The sequence below is a fragment of the Myotis myotis genome, unplaced genomic scaffold, assembly GCF_014108235.1.
Source record: "Myotis myotis isolate mMyoMyo1 unplaced genomic scaffold, mMyoMyo1.p scaffold_m19_p_3, whole genome shotgun sequence".
NCBI classification, from domain to species: domain Eukaryota; kingdom Metazoa; phylum Chordata; class Mammalia; order Chiroptera; family Vespertilionidae; genus Myotis; species Myotis myotis.
The window spans coordinates 167279486-167296205 of record NW_023416335.1 but is presented as its reverse complement, the minus strand read 5'-3'; the positions used below and the strand labels follow the sequence as shown (position 1 = coordinate 167296205).

The 16720-nt window shown below is 41.8% G+C and overlaps 1 protein-coding gene across 5 annotated transcripts in view; it reads left to right on the top strand.

The window, feature by feature from the left end:
• The window catches only part of ARID2 (AT-rich interaction domain 2), a 200395-nt gene that overhangs the window by 93256 nt on the left and 90419 nt on the right, over positions 1-16720 (top strand). Inside the window, exon 1 of one of the 5 annotated variants that reach the window (XM_036299798.1) lies at positions 13175-13227. The exons of 3 other annotated variants lie outside the window; for them this stretch is intronic. The gene's annotated coding sequence lies outside the window, so the exon portion shown is untranslated. Of the gene's footprint in view, positions 1-13174; positions 13228-15577; positions 15624-16720 lie in introns of those variants that run through there. One more of the 5 variants, XM_036299800.1, reaches the window with a different exon arrangement.

Below are 16720 nucleotides of genomic sequence, written 5' to 3'. Positions count from 1 at the left end.
CCACCAGCCAACCAGGAGTGGGCATGCAAATTAACCCAACAAAGATGATGGGTTAATTTGCATACACAGGTGTCAAGGGCCCCGGGAGGCAATGGTGGCCACGGGCTCCTGGGACCATCGCCGGCCCCGGGAAGCGAAGCCGGCCACGCCTAGCCACGCCCATGGGCTCCTGGGACCATCGCCGGCCCCTGGAGGTCAGGCTGGCCATTCCAAGCCACTCCTGCGGGCTCCGGGAACCTTCACCAGCAGAGAGCAGAGCGGGAAAGCGAGAGGTTTGGAACACTTGGCAGAGCAGGAGGCCGCTAGATATAGAGCAGAGTGAGAGAGAGGGCGGCTTGGAGGGCGTGGCTCCCTCTGTCACCGCAGCTTCCTCATCACAGCTGTGGAAACTGACAGCAGGGAGGAGGAATTCCCTCCCCCACAGAATCAGCCATTGGTCAAACAGCTCTGAGTGGCCTGACAGCCAAGACTCTCATTTACCTGCATTTCAGACAGTGACAGTAGATAGATGGGACTATGTCTAAAGAACAACTGTTGATAAAACGTAGCAGCTCTGCAGCCAAAAGATGCCAGTGTTATTGAGAGAAAATGAAGAGCAACGTGTGTCTGATCTTAAAAGAAGGTGGTGCCTGCAACAGAATGTATCTGAAGACCAGCTATTGGAAAAACGTCGTGCTGATGCTGAAAAACACCAGCGTCATCAACAGAAAATGTCTAAAAACCAACGTGCCTTTGAAGCTGAAAGAAGGTGGCGATGACAGAAAATGTCTAAAGAACAGTCATCAATAAGTACTACTAATTCTGGTAGGAACTGCCTTGTCAGCAATAATGGAGTACATGAGGATGCAATTCTCGAACATAGTTGTGGTGGAATGACTGTTCGATGTGAATTTTGCCTGCCACTAAATTTCTCCGATGAAAAACCATCCGATGGGAAATTTACTCGATGTTGTAGCAAAGGGAAAGTCTGTCCAAATTATATACATTTTCCAGATTACCCAGCATATTTAAAAAGATTAATAACAAACGAAGATTCCGACAGTAAAAATTTCATGGAAAATACTTGTCCCATAAATAGTTCTTTTGCTTTTGCTTTCATGGGTGCAAATATCACATCGCCATCAGGATATGGGCCATACTGTTTTAGAATACACGGACAAGTTTATCACCATACTGAAACTTTACATCCTTTGGATGGTGTTTCTCGGAAGTTTGCTCAACTCTATATTTTGGATACAGCCAAAGCTACAAGTAAAAGATTAGCAATGCTCAGAAAGACTCATGATCAACATCAACAACCTCATGCAGGAAATAAATGAATTAACTAAATTGTAGAAGATGCTACATGAGGTAGAAAAGAAAGCCCAATCTGAAGCAGCAGCAAAAGGTATTGCTCCCACAGAAGTAACAATGGCAATTTAAATACGATCGTAACAGTGACCCAGGTAGATATAATTCTCCCCGTGTAACCAAGGTTGCTGTCATATTCAGAAACAAAGATGGAGAACCTCCTTTTGAAAGGGACTTGCTCATTCATTGTAAACCAGATCCCAATAATCCAAATGCCACTAAAATGAAACAAATGAATATCCTGTTTCCTACATTAGATGCAATGACATATCCTATTCTTTTTCAACATGGTGAAAAAGGCTAGGGAACAGATAATTGCATTAAGACTCAAAGACAACATTGTAATCGACAATAATTCTAGACAAAATGTAAGGACACAAGTCACACAAATGCAGCATTAGGGATTTCATCTCTCTGTGCGTGACACGTTCAATCCTATTTTATTTTATTTTTTTTTAAATTAAATCTTTATCATTTAGATTGTTACAGTTATTCCTCTTCCCCCCCCCCCCCCCCCATAGCTTCCCTCCACCCGGTTCCCACCCCACCCTTGCACTTACTCCCCTCTCCCCACTGTCCTCATCCATAGGTGTACGATTTTTGTCCAGTCTCTTTCCCCAACCCCCCCCATATCCCTTCCCCCCCCCCCCCGAGAATAGTCAGTCCACTCTCTTTCTATGCCCCTGATTCTATTATATTCACCTGTTTATTCTATTCATCAGATTATTTATTCACTTGATTTTTAGATTCACTTGTTGATAGATGCGTATTTGTTGTTTATAATTTGTATCTTTACCTTTTTTTTCTTCCTCTTCTTAAAGGATACCTTTCAGCATTTCATATAATACTGGTTTGGTGGCGATGAACTCCTTTAGCTTTTTCTTATCTGTGAAGCTCTTTATCTGACCTTCAATTTTGAATGATAGCTTTGCTTGATAAAGTAATCTTGGTTGTAGGTTCTTGGTATTCATCACTTTGAATATTTCTTGCCACTCCCTTCTGGCCTGCAAAGTTTCTGTTGAGAAATCAGCTGACAGTCGTATGGGTACTCTCTTGCTGCTTTTAAGATTCTCTCTTTGTCTTTTGCTCTTTGCATTTTAATTATGATGTGTCTTGGTGTGGTCCTCTTTGGATTCCTTTTGTTTGGGGTTCTCTGCACTTCCTGGACTTGTAAGTCTATTTCTTTCACCAGGTAGGGGAAGTTTTCTGTCATTATTTCTTCAAATGGGTTTTCAATAGCTTGCTCTCTCTCTTCTTCTGGCACCCCCATAATTCTGATGTTGGTACACTTGAAGTTGTCCCAGAGGCTCCTAACACTATCTTCATATTTTTGAATTCTTTTTTCTTTTTGTTTTTACAGTTGGGTGTTTTTTGCTTCTTCATATTTCAAATCTTTGACTTGATTCTTGCTATCCTCTAGTCTGATGTTGGAACTCTGTATTATTCTTTATTTTAGTCAGTACATGCTTAATTTCTAGTTTGTCCTTTTTCTTATCCTTGAGGGTCTCAGTAGATTTCTTGAGGGTCTCACTAAATTTATCAGCGGTTTCTAGAAAATTCTTGAAAAACCTTATAACCGTGGTTTTGAACTCTATATCCAGTAGTTTGCTTTCCTCCATTTCTGTCATTTGTGACCTGTTTCTTTGTCTCTGCATTTCTTATGCTTCCCTGTGTTGATAGAGTGGCTTTGTGTACTAGGTGTCTAATAGGGCCCAGTGGTTCAGCCTCCCAAATTACCTGAGGTGGAAACTCTTGGTGCACCCCTCTATGGGCTTTGTTCACAGTCTCGTTGTAGTTAAGCCTTGATTGTTGTAGGTATCACTGGGAGGAATTGACCTCCGGGCCAATTGGCTGTGAGAATCAGCTGTGTCTGCAGTGGGAGAACTTCTGTGCTGGAGACACCCTTCTGGGGCAAGACTTACTTCAGTAGGGTTTTGGTGCTCACTGAGTCTGCCCCCTGAATGTGTCCCTTATGGATTTGAGGAGTTGTAATCTGGATGGTCCCACTCTTACCACTGGGTACACTGGCTCTTGGATCTCTAAGGAGGTGCTAATTTAGCCTCTGCCTGAGGCTACCCAGCAGGAGCTATGGAGAGATTTGCTAATTCCTCTTCTTTGTTTGAGGTTTGGAGGTGCCAAGATGAGGCCCAGCTGTGAAGCAATGCAAGCTGCTGTGGGTCCTTGGGCCTTCTTTTGGAATTTCTGAGTCTCTCTGACCCAGATGCAGTTTGTTGGGTAATTTTCATATTGGAAAGGGCCAGGCCTTTCATATGCAAAAGCTTCTGCTCACAGCCTTGTTGGGGTGGGGGTCTCAGGGAATCAACAGGGCGGAGCAAACAGCTATGGCTGATCCTCAGTCCTACCCAAAGGGCCCCGCATCTCAGTGTCCCGCAGTAATCGCTGCAAGCACCTCTGAGAGAAAGCTGCCCTTGAGTTCCGACCAATGCTTGACAGTCCAGTTTCTCCTGTATGAGTCTGGGTCCCCAGAGCCTTGCCCGGAACTGGAGTTCAGAGCAGTCGGGAGCTTGAGACTCCCTCCCGATTGAAAAAGACAACTGCGTCCTCAGTTGCCAGCCCTTTCCACATTCGCCTCTGTACCTCTGCACTTTACTTTCGCACCTCCTCTGAGTCTCAGTGTGCTTTTCTCTTTCCTTCTAATTGTAGAATTTCCACTCAGCCAGCCTTCCTGTGGTTCTGGATGATGTCCGTTTTGTCTGTTGTATTTTTGAAGTTGTGCAAGGCAGCAATTTCTGGTGTTTACCTATACCGCCATCTTGGTTTCTCGCAATCCTATTTTAAATGCAGGAAAATTAACAGTTTATTGTGGATTCATCTTCAAAAATGGAGTCCAATCGGATAAATTTCATCAATGCAAACAAATCTAAGTTGAGAGTTGAAAAACACAGTGATTTGATGGATTATATCAAATCTAGATCTGAAAATGACAATGTGCCGTTTGGTAAATAATAATACTTCCATCATCTTTTGAGGGTAGACCCAGAAATATGCAGCAGCGATATCAGGATGTTATGGCAATTGTAACGAAGTATGGCAAGCCCAATTTATTCATAACCATGACATCCAACCCCAAATGGGCAGATATTGCAAACAATTTACAACGCTGGCAAAAAGTTTAAAAGAGACCTGACTTGGTAGCCCGAGTTTTTAATATTAAGGTGAATGCTCTTTTAAATGATATCTGTAAATTCCATTTATTTGGCAAAGGAATAGCTAAAATTCATGTCATTGAACTTCAGAAACGCAAGAGTGCCTAATGCTCACATCCTTCAATTAATTCCTTTTCAATGTGCACGAATTTCATGCACTGGGCCATTGGTGTAATTATATTTCTAACAATGGGAAATCACAGGCATATTCCCCAAGATATAACTTAAATATAGTTAGATAGAAATACACAAAAGGAAATTTTTAGTAGGATAATACAAGTGAAATATAAAATTTTATTATTAGCCAAATATAAATAAAGCTTTTGTGATTTAAAAAAAAGTATATTATTAGTTTCATTGTTTGACTTCCCCTATGAGAATGTTAGCCCTATTTGGATGGAATATTTGTCTGTGCTCAAGACAAATACCTAACAAATGTCTATATTTCAAGCATCTAGAATGATGCCAGATGCACAGCGAATGCTTTATAAGTATTTGATGAATTACTGACTGCATAGTATTTTATGAGAGCAGTAAGCTTTAAATTTAAAAAAAAAAAGTTGTCTCTTTATTCATTTATTTACTGATTATCTTCACCCAAGGATATTTTTTTCCATTGGTTTTTAGAAAGAGTGGAAGGGAGGGACAGAGGTGGGAGAGGGATAGGGAGAGAAACATTGATATGAGAATGATACAGTCATTGGTTGCCTCTCAAATGGGCCCTAACTGGAGCCGGGGATTGAAACTTGCAATCTAGGTATGTGCACTTGTCCCAGAATCAAACCGAGACCTTTTAATCCATGGGCCCACGTTCTAATTACTGAGTCAGCTGGGCAGGGCAAAATTGTCAGTTTAATGGTTTGTCATACATTGATTCAAAAGTGTTTCTATATTTAGTTTATTTTGGTATTTGCTTTTCTGTTGTGGAAGAATGAAATGTGGATGAAAATGAAACAATTGCATCATTGTTTATTCTTAATAAACATGATCTTCCCTTTTTAAATTAGTTTTTAGAGAGAGAGGAAGGGGGAGGGAGAAAGAAAGTAATATCCATGTGTGAGGAAAACATGGATCAGCTTCTCTTGAATGCCCCCTATCGAGGTTTGAGCCCACAACCTGGGTATGTGCCCTGACTAGGAATAGGACCAACACCCTTTCCGTACATGCTCGATGATATCCAACCAACTGAGCCACACTGGCCAGGGCATGATCCTCCTTTTTTCAGTTCCTTTTGTCAGTATGCAATTGTTTTTCTGTTGAAATTTAAAATATTTTCCATCTTGCCTGAGATCAGTTTTTCTTGCAAATTTTTGGACACTGTAACGTTTTTACATTTTTTAGAAAACATTCATACCAATTTCTGAACAAGTATTGAGAATGATAGATAAGGATAAATGCAAGTCTCTTCATATAGCCTCCAATATCAGTAAAGATCAATAAGAACAACAAATAAAACTACAAAATCCATACCGTCAAGAAAGCTAGAAGACAGAATGTTACAAATTCTAAAGTTTCTTGTAAGTGGAAAAAATAAGCACCAAATCCCAGAAGAGAAATCTACCTCTCCTGACACAATCATTTATAGACAGCAATGAAAGTTCTGAAAAACTGTGGAGGAAACTAGGATTGTTCTAAAATCACCATCAGAAATAGAAGCTACACCATAAATACAAAAGAGTCTTGGTTTATCAGAGCACTGGTTATGGGTCTTGGGCTTAAAAGTTCTAATTTTTCTAATTTCAACTATCTGGAAAAATATTTTTTTCTGATGGAGAAGAAAGTTAAAGACAAGGGAAGGTACCTTTCGGAGATTGGCTGGTGAAGGAAAAAGAAGCAAAAGGGGGAAAATGTAAGGTCTAGCAATATAAAATAGTAACTCCTCCCTCCAAGTTTGAGAACAGACAGTGTTCCTCCTTACCATTGCCACCAAGAAATAGTCATCCATTAAAGAAATTATACTTGGTACACTAACAAAAGTGGAGGTTCTTAAAACAGAAATCTTTTGAACCACCCCAAATTCAAAGTCACAATTTCTCAATTCTTCCTAAACATATGGAAAACTACCATAAGAAGAAATCAAATATCTCAGCAAATGAAACCCTCCACCACAAAAGAAAACAACCAAAAAAGCAGAAGAAAACGATAACTCATCTTCAGATTTGAAACAATCTAAAACAAGCATTTAGAGATAAGAAAAACCAACTAGAATTATAATTTTTAAAACTAAAGAAATTATCTCTAAAAGAAAAAAACCCTCACAAAATTAGAATGAATTCTAGGATGAAATAGAAGGAGAATTGACTGAACTCCCAAAAAAGAGACGAAGACAAAGATCATCTTAGACATATATTCTAAATTTTAAGATGCCCAAGAGGGAGTGGACGCGACTGAAAATTTACAGAAGAGCATTGAAGAAAGGCAAAAATATAATCATAGAAAGTGAAAATGAATTAAAGAAGTAAAGGGTGGAGCTGCAAGAAGGTATGGGGGATAAATGGTGAAGAAAAAAATAAAGTAAAACGGGTAAAAGAGAAGGTGGTTGAGATGGAAATGAGACAAAAAAAACATATGTATAATAAAATTACAAAACTAAGCAACAGGAACAGAAATATTTAAAACTATAATTAACTTTTTTCATAAAAAAGAAACCCACATCTACATATTGAAAGGACTGTTGGATACTCGGGGATATTGATATTAAGCAGTCAGTTTTGAGTCACATCCTTGTAAAATTCTTAGACTTTTATGTTAAAGAAAAAATTCTGAGAGCCTCCAGTGGGGTAAAAAGACCAAAGAGCCTACATGGCTTGAGAATTATATTGGCATAGACTTCTAAATAAAAACATATAAAGCAAAGTAACAATGGAGCAGTGTTTTCAAGAAACTGTAGGGAAAAAGAATGTGAGCCATGAATTTTACATACAGGATGGAGCAAAAGTAGGTTTATAATTGTGAGTATGGGAAATATGGAATTCATTCTTGTATTATTATTGTATTATTTTCCATATGAACAACCGTAAACCTATTTTTGTCCTACTCTGTAAAACTGTTTTTCAAATATCAATAATAGAAAAGGACTTAAACATGCGAACCTCGGAATACTATACACATGAATTGAGGAAACTCCTAAAGCAGTGGTTGCCAGCCTTTTGGATCTCTCGGACCACCACCACTGGTTGGCGTCTGCTACTCCAAAGGTTTCCTTAAGTCAGTGGTCGCCAACCTTTCGGATCTCACAGACCACCAGTGGTCTGCACACCACTGGTTGGTGATTGCTGTACTAGAGCATGATCTTTATCCAACTATTATTTGACTAATAAAACATCAAAGAATTTATAATGAGTATTAAATATATTTAACTATAGATCTAAGACTGAAATATAGGTGGCAACAAAAGTGAAAGAATTCTGTATAATAAAACCCTAATATGCACATCAACTGAACGGTGGAACGACTGGCAGAATGACTGGTTGCTATGATGTGCACTGATCACCAGGGGGCAGACACTCAACGCAGGAGCTGTTACCAACTGGAGGCAGCTCCTGTGTTGAGTGTCTGCCCCCTGAGAGGGAGATGACTGGCGGCGGTGATCAGGGGGGTGGGGCTGTCCAGCAGGCGATGCTAGGCCACCAGCCAAGGCAGGTGCCAGCGGGTCCCCCCAATTGCCCCACCCACCAGTCACCCTGCAGATGGCCCTGATCACCAGCCAGGCCTAGGGACCCTACCCAATATATTGGGAACAGTCTCTTAGGTTTAAAAATTAAAACCTGGCAAGGCTACTCTAACACTGAAAAACAGGATGATGCAGTGATGATATGCGTGGCCTCTGGCTTGCACATTTTGTGGTCAGCCCTGATTCTGAGACTTACCTGTGTGACAAGCCAATTACTTAACTTCTCTCTGCTTCAGTTTTTCCACCCATAAGGTAGGGAAAATGGTACTACTGCCTCCGAAGGATCGTGTTATGTACTACTTTTTATAATCAGGGCAAAAAAATGTAGTTGCCCATACGAGAGCAAGATGCCTTTCACCTGTATGAAAAGTATGGTCACTGGTCCATGCCGCGTCCCAGATTGCGAGAGGGATGTCCAACTGCCAGTTTAGCCCCGACATCCCCCAAAGGGGTCCTGGATTGTGAGAGGGCACAGGCCAGGCTGAGGAACCCCCTCTCTCTCCTCCCCTACCCCTCCGTTCACAAATTTCATGCACCGGGCCTCTAGTAATATATAAAGCTTACATATTCTTGCAAAGTATAAATAATCTATATTATAAAGAGGTAATATATGCAAATTAGGCCAGGACTCCATAACGGGTCACAACCAGACAGGAGGAGGTTGCCCGCACAGGTGAGTCCTGGAGCGGAGACGAGAGAGAGGCAGGGTGACCTGCCTGAGCCATCATGGTGGCTCAGGTGGCCCCGGAGCAGACACAGGAAGGGGGTCCAGGGGACGCTACAAGTCAGGCGCGGGTCCTGGCCTTCCGCGGCACCAGTCTGGCCTCCCATGGCACTGATCCAGCCTGACTCCCACAGCAGCCGGTGCTGCGCGAGTCAGGCACAGGTCCCGGCTTCCTGGGCACCATCCAGCCAGACTCCCAGAGTGGCCAGCCCTGCACGAGACAGGCTTGGGTCCTGGCCCCCTGTGGAGCGCCTCCTCACATGATGGACTGACTCCTGGCCACCTGTGGCACCGGCCTGACTCCCACGGCGGCCGGTGCTGCACGAGTTAGGTGCGGGTCCCGGACCCCTGTGGAGTGCCTCCTCACATGGTGGGAGGCGGGGAACCTTTTTGCGCAATTTCAGTTGTGTGCTAGGCCTCTAGTCCTATCTAATAATAGATAAACATGGTAATTAACTGTACCTCCGACACGCTTCCCATTGGCTAATCAGGGCGATATGCAAATTAACTGCCAACCAAGATGGCGGCCGCCAGTCAGGCAGCTGAAGCAAACAGGAGGTTTGCTTGCTCCAGTGAAGGAATAAGCCAAGGTTCCCCACCTGCTGCTACTGGGCTCTGAGCTGCAGTCTAAGAAACAATGTTGCAATTACAGAAGCTAAACAAACCCCATGCTTTCAGCCAGCTGGCTGAGCTGGAGTTGCACCAGTGTTTCAATTATAGAACCCAAACAAACCAGATACCTGCTTTCAGTACCGAGGCCTCAGAGCTGGAGCTGAGCCTCAGAGCTAAGCCGGCTCTCAGCTCCAGTGACAGCCATAGAAGGTAAATAAATCCCAGAATAATAATAAAAAAAAAAGAACAAAAGGAGAGGTTGAGAGCTTCAGTCACCCGCCAGCCTGAAAACGCCCCTCAGCCCCTCACCCAGACTGGCCAGGCACCCCAGTGGGGACCCCCACCCTGAAGGGGGTGTGACCAGCTGCAAACAGCCATCTTCCCCTCATCCAGGCTGGCCAGGCACCCCAGTGGCGAACCCCACCCTGAAGGGGGTGTGACCAGCTGCAAACAGCCATCAGCCCCTGATCCAGGCTGGCCAGGCACCCCAGTGGGGACCCCCACCCTGATCCAGGACACCCTTCAGGGCAAACCAGCCGGCCCCCACCCCTGCACCAGGCCTCTATCCTAAATAGTAAAAGGGTAATATGCCTCCCAGCACCGGGATCAGCGGAGCCGTGAGGCCTCCCGAACCCAGGATCAGCGGAGCCACGAGGCTTCCCAGCAGCGGAATCAGCGGAGCCACGAGGCCTCCTGGCCCCTGGAGCAGCGTGACAGGGGGCAGTGCCCAAACCCCCTGATCACCCTATGGCTCTGTGTGTGATGGGGTGGGGCCACAACCTCCCTATCCGCCCTGCTCTGTTCGTGACATTGGAAGGCGCCCCAACCCCCTGATCAGCCCTGATCTGTGCCTGATAGGAGGGAGCTCCCCAACCCCTTAATCGGCCCTGCTCTGTGTGTGACAGGGTGCGGCGCCCCAACCCCCCCATGGGCCCTGCTCTGTGTGTGATGGGGTGGAGCCGCAACCTCCCCATAGGCCCTGCCCTGAGTGTTACAGGTGGTAGTGCCTCTACCCCCTGATCGGCCCTGCTCTGTGTGTGACAGGGGGCGGTGCCCCAACTCCCCTATCGGCCCTACTCTTTGCGTGACTGGGGGGAGCTCCCCAACCCCCTGATTGGCCCTGCTCTGTGCGTGACAGGGGAAGCTCCCCAACCCCCTGATTGGCCCTGCTGTGTGCGTGACAGGGTACGGAGCCCCAACACCCCTGATGGGCCCTGCTCTGTGTGTGACGGGGTGGCGCTGCAACCTCCCAATCTGCCCTGCTGTGTGCATGACAGGGGGCGGCACCCCAACTCCCCAATTGGCCCTGCTCTGAGCCTGACCAGGGGCTGCACCTAGGGATTGGGCCTGCCCTCTGCCACCCGGAGCGGGCCTAAGCCAGCAGGTTGTGAGAGGGCACAAGTGGGACTGAGGGACACTCACCCCCCCCCCTCCAGTGCACAAATTTTTGTGCACTGGGCCTCTAGTCTATATATATAAAACCCTATTATGCAAATAGACTGAATGGCAGAGCAGCCGATCGCTATGACATGTGCTGACCACCAGGGGGTGCGTGGGGGGCTGAACCTGTCATTGGTTCGCCATCACTGGTGTAGAGTAATCTTGTTTGTTGGTCCTTGCAATTCATTGCTTTGTGTATTTCTTGCCACTCCCTCTGGCCTGCAAAGTTTCTGTTGAGAAATCAACTGACAGTTGTATGGGCACTCCTTTGTAGGTAACTAACTGCTTTTCTCTTCCCGCTTTTAAGATTGGTAACTTACCAAGATTGCCAGCTCTTTTAAGTACTCTTTAATAAGATAGCCATTCAGTCTCTGTGGTACAAAATATTTTTTAGTCACTTCACATCTCATTATGAAAAATGTATTTCAAAGACTTTGATTTTATATAATTGACAATATTGAAATTATCCTGTAGTATTTTGGTACTTCTGTCTTCAACTGCTTTGCTATATTATATTACTCCGTCTGTTAATGATGCAGTCAAGGTTTTCTCATGTCTAAACTTACTTTATAGCCTTCTCTTCCCTCCACCTTACCTCTTTTGCTCCCCCCACCCCTCATTCTCTTTCATCTCCCTCTATCCCCTCCTCCATGGCTTTCCGTTTCCAGTTACAAGCATGCACTGTGTCATTGTGGCTTTAAGTAAAATTAACATATTTTTCTGAAAAATCTTTTTCTAAAAAAGCCATTTGTGCCTTGGTGTGGCTCAGTTAGTTAAACATAGTCCCATGCACTGAAAGAGCACCAGTTCGATTTCTAGTCAAGGCTAATAGCCAGGTTGCAGATTTGATCCCCAGTCAGGATGCATGCAGGAAGCAACTAATTGATGTTTTTCTCTGTTTCTCTCCCTCTCCCTTCCTCTCTCTAAAACCAATAACAATATTTTTTAAAAAAATAAAAGCCATCTGCTTATGAGAATTTATCTGCTCTGGTACATCTTTCCTTTAATGATTCACTAAAAAGTTGTTCTTCATGAATTAAATTTTTGAAAGAGAATCTGTCTAGTAAATATTCTAAACCTGGATATCTTAGAAACATCCGTACTTGAGTTCATCTATATAGAAAACCTCCCACCTAGTGTAATGTGCTTGAATCCTTGTTTCTTCAACTCTTTAGTGTTTTTGTTTTTTTTAATCCTTTGCCAACAGTATTTTTTTTTCTTGGCATATTTTCCATGTATTAGCCACTTTTATCATGAGAAAATGAAATGTTTCCCCAGTGATCAAAAGTTAGCCATTGAAAGACTCCTGTAAATATTTATCAATACACTTACTTGAAATAATCTATATCTTTACACTTGATGAAGTTTTGATTAAGTTTCAATGCCTTAAAAAATTCTGATGAGAAAAATGTAGAGGTTTTTCTTCACATTCCAGATGTTTATATCTTATCTTCACTAACATAATCAGTATAGCATTAGCTTAGGACAAGGTTCCTCATCAGCTTCAGGGCATGTAAATTTACAATTCAGATAGTTTGGTAATTTAGAAATATTTTGATCTACTACTTTCATATCTAATTCCATTGCCATTGTTGTTACTTCATAGTATTGTTGATAAAGAGTTTAGGTGAAAAATGTAAGCTCTGCCATTTTCCTGTTTATTTTTGCTTGCATTATTCACACTGTGGTTTCTATGAAGGAATTTATTTAAAATTTTTATCATTTCTGTGAAGGATACCTGAGTTAAATAAGATGTTATCTTTAAATCCACTAAAGCTGGACATCCACTAACAGCCATGGTATCTAATGAATTATTAAGGTTCCACTGGTCAAAAGTTAATGGATGAATGAGAATTCCACTATTAACCCTTTCACATTGTCTCACATATGAGCGCCTGATATTTTGAGTGAGGGAGGAGGCGGTGCCAGTCCATAAATGTCTTTTCCTATTGGAGTATCTTTTGTGTGTACCCAGTTTGAAGGTTATTCCTCTACAGAAGCAAGAACCCTGGATTAAGTTGAGGTGTAATGTTTTGAGAAAGCCTATATTGGTAAAAGAGATAGATTGGGAATTCTTTGTTATGCATGGCAAAACAAGGGGGCCATAGGGCAGATCCAAAAGTAGAAATATTCTGTAATTCTTTATTATAAATTAATTTCTTTCAATTAGGCATGGATACTTCATTTTATTAAATAACTATGACTAAATAACCTTTGACATCCTTTGTTTAGATAAAATCATTATTTTCTTCAATCTGCAGGTGAGTTTAATATTATGAAATTTTCAATACTGAACTCTCATTGGATTTATGCAATAAAATCTTCAGTCTTTTGTATGTGTGTTTAAGATATATATCAATAGGTTGTTTTTTATAGTATTATGTAATGTTTTTTAACTGCAATTTTAATGAAATTTATCAGTATTGCTAGATTTGTTTTTAGGGGGCTTCTAATATTTTCTGTAATTGGAAACATTTTACATAGTGGAAATGTCTGGGGTTTTTTTTTTTTTTTGAAAGTTTGAGATGGTCACTATTTATTTTTCTGATTTAAAAATTTTTTACATTATCAAATATACTTACAACAAAAGCTTAATACATACAAGCTTACACCAAAATAAGAAAAAATAAAACTCTGCTAATACCTTTGAAGCCCTTTATGTTTCTTTTTTTAAAATTATCATCTGAAGACGTGCTTATTGATTTTAGAGAGAGAAACATCTATGTGAGAGAGAAATATTAATCGGTTGTCTTCCTGTACACACCGTGATCTGGAATCAAACCTGCAAGCACTCTGTGTATGGGACAGCACTCTAACCAACTGAGCCACACCAGCCGGGATTTTTTTTGTTTTGTTTAGTTTTTAATTGCATGCTTATTTTCTAGGTGATAATTATTATCTAGCTTTTCTTTTTTTTTTTTAATATATTTTATTGATTTTTTACAGAGAGGAAGGGAGAGAGATAGATAGTTAGAAACATCGATGGGAGAGAAACATCGATCAGCTGCCTCCTGCACATCTCCCACTGGGGATATGCCCGCAACCTAGGTACATGCCCTTGACCGGAATCGAACCTGGGACCCTTCAGTGCGCAGGCCGACGCTCTATCCACTGAGCCAAACCGGTTTCGGCTATTATCTAGCTTTTCTTTGTGTTTTGACTACAACCTTGCCTATTAATAGACATCTTTAAATTTGTTTTGCTTGTTTTTGATATATATATATATATATATATATATATATATATATATATATATACACATACACACACACACATACATATATATATATGGAATCATAATGTATTTTTCTGAAATGATTTTTTCACTTAAGTTTGTTATTGATTGCCCTTTGTTATTATTCCATATTAGTTTATTTTTTCACTGCCATATAATATTTCATTGCATGAATACGCCCCAGTGTTTTATTTATGCTATCATTTATGAACATGTCAGTTGTTTTCAGTTTTATAGAGTATACTAGAGGCCTGGTGCGGGAAAATTCATGCACTGGAGGGGGAGTCCCTAAGTTCCGCCTGCCCCCTCTCACAGTCTGGGAGCCCTCGGGCGGGAGATGACCCAGCGATCAGGGGAAGGTGACACGCCCATAACACCTCTGCTGCTGCCACTGCCAGCAGTGCAAGCCTTGGCTGGCCCTGGTTACCTGAGCCTCGGCCAATCCTGGGCGGCTGGGCAGCTGACATCCAAGGCTTGCCTGTGCTTCAGGCCAGCCCTGGGCGGCTGAGGGGCGGAGAGCGGGTCCGGCTGCACCTTGCGCCTGCCACCCCTCCCCCAAGTGGGGCTGAAAGGACTGGGGGACTCTGGCAGGGCTGAGGGGACTGGGCACCGCCATCTTGTAGCTATGGGCGCCACCGTCTTTGTGCTGGTGTGACGGTCAATTGCATATCCCCTCTTTATTAGATGGTATGCATAAGAGTATAATTGCTACATCAAAGGGAATTCTTGTTTTTTTCCTTTTCTTTGCCTATTATGTACATTAATACTTTTATTTCCCTATATTGATTTGGAAAGTAATTATCCAAATTTTAATTTTGCTGTTAAGCATGAAAAAAGTTAGCAACATTGCCAACAATAAATTTTCCTTAATATTAACTATGAGAGGAAACCATTTTGTTATGCTTTCTGTATAAATAACACAGTGTACAGTTTTAATTCTTCTTACTACTACTGCCTTCTCCTTTGTTTTTGTGGAAAAGTTCTTGAACTTCATATCAGGAGTATCATTTTCAAACTAATAATTTTACATTTTTATTACATTCTCCTTTTGTAATTACCAATGACATTTGCATTCTCCTTTGTAATGTAACAGTTATGGTTGAGACTAATGTCTTGAGTTTAAATGGTCTCTGTGCACATCATCAATTATCTGTTTTAATCATTCCTTAATAAGTACCAGTTAGAATACTTATTTGACTGTTGTTTTTTCTAGAGAGCTGTATGGCTTTATTTCTTCTGAGTCATTACATATCTGAAAGTGAATTTCTGTTTTCTTATTTGAGCAATATGATTGGGTATGGATTTCTAATCAAAGGAAATAATCTTTCTCTTCAAAAGTCTGATATTTGTTTATTATCATCTAGGAATTAAGTTTGAAGTGAAGTCAAGCCTAGTTCAACTGTTCCATGTAACTTACGGAGGGTAGGGGCAGTTCTGCCTACATTCTATTTTAGAAAAAATTTTTTAGTTGTATTGTAATGAGAGAATGTGCCTTATATAATAGTTAATCTTAATATTTGCTGTTTTCTGTTTGAATTGATAAAATGATCAGTAAAAGAAAATCACTGTATGTGTAATAAATTAATCTTATTGGTGATTATATTCAAATCTTCTATAACCTAAATTGTTTTGTGTCTTCTTAATCTGTCATACAACTAGAGGTTAAAATTTCCCACATTCATAACAGTGTTACCCATATTATTTGATGCTATTTTGAATGTACTCTTTCCCCCACTCCTGATTATTTTAGTCACTTACGCTTTTTATTTTTAAAAAAATATTTTTTTAATGATTTCAGAGAAGGAGGGAGATACAGAAACATCAATGATGGGAGAGAATCATCGATCAGCTGCCTCCTGTATGCCCCACACTGGGGATTGAGCCCAAAACCTGGGCATGTGCCCTGACCAGGAATTGAACCATGATCTCTGGGTTCATAGGTTGATGCTCAACCACTGAACTGCACCTGGCCAGACTGTGTTTATTTATTAAGAGGGACAAGAGTTCAGAACTAGATGTGAAAACCTTAGTTGAACTAAGAAAGGTTGAGTCTCAATTGGAAATATTTACTTCTGACAATGAGAACAAGTACTGGCCCTCAAGCCAGGTAAATAAAAATTTCACAAATCATAACAATCTGAATAAACAAACCATAAATTTCAGGGGATTAGAATTATGTAAAGAATCTGCTTGAAGGAATTAGGTTAGAATGTCCCAAGGGACCATAAGTCATATATTTTTAAAACTTTATGAAAATTTGAATTATAAAGTTGTTATGTATATAGTGTATTCTCTTTATTGAGGGTACTAGAGGCCCGATGCACAAAATTCATGCACAGGTAGGGTCCCTATGCCTGGCCAACAATCAGGGCTGATCTGTGGGGTGACCGGCAGGGTGATCTTGGCGGGGGCCCGCTAGCACCCACCTTGGCCGACCTGGTGCTGCCTGCCCACTAGCCCCGTCCCCCACTGTGGGGTGATGGAGGGGGCTCCCTGCTGGCACCCGCCTTGGCTGGCCT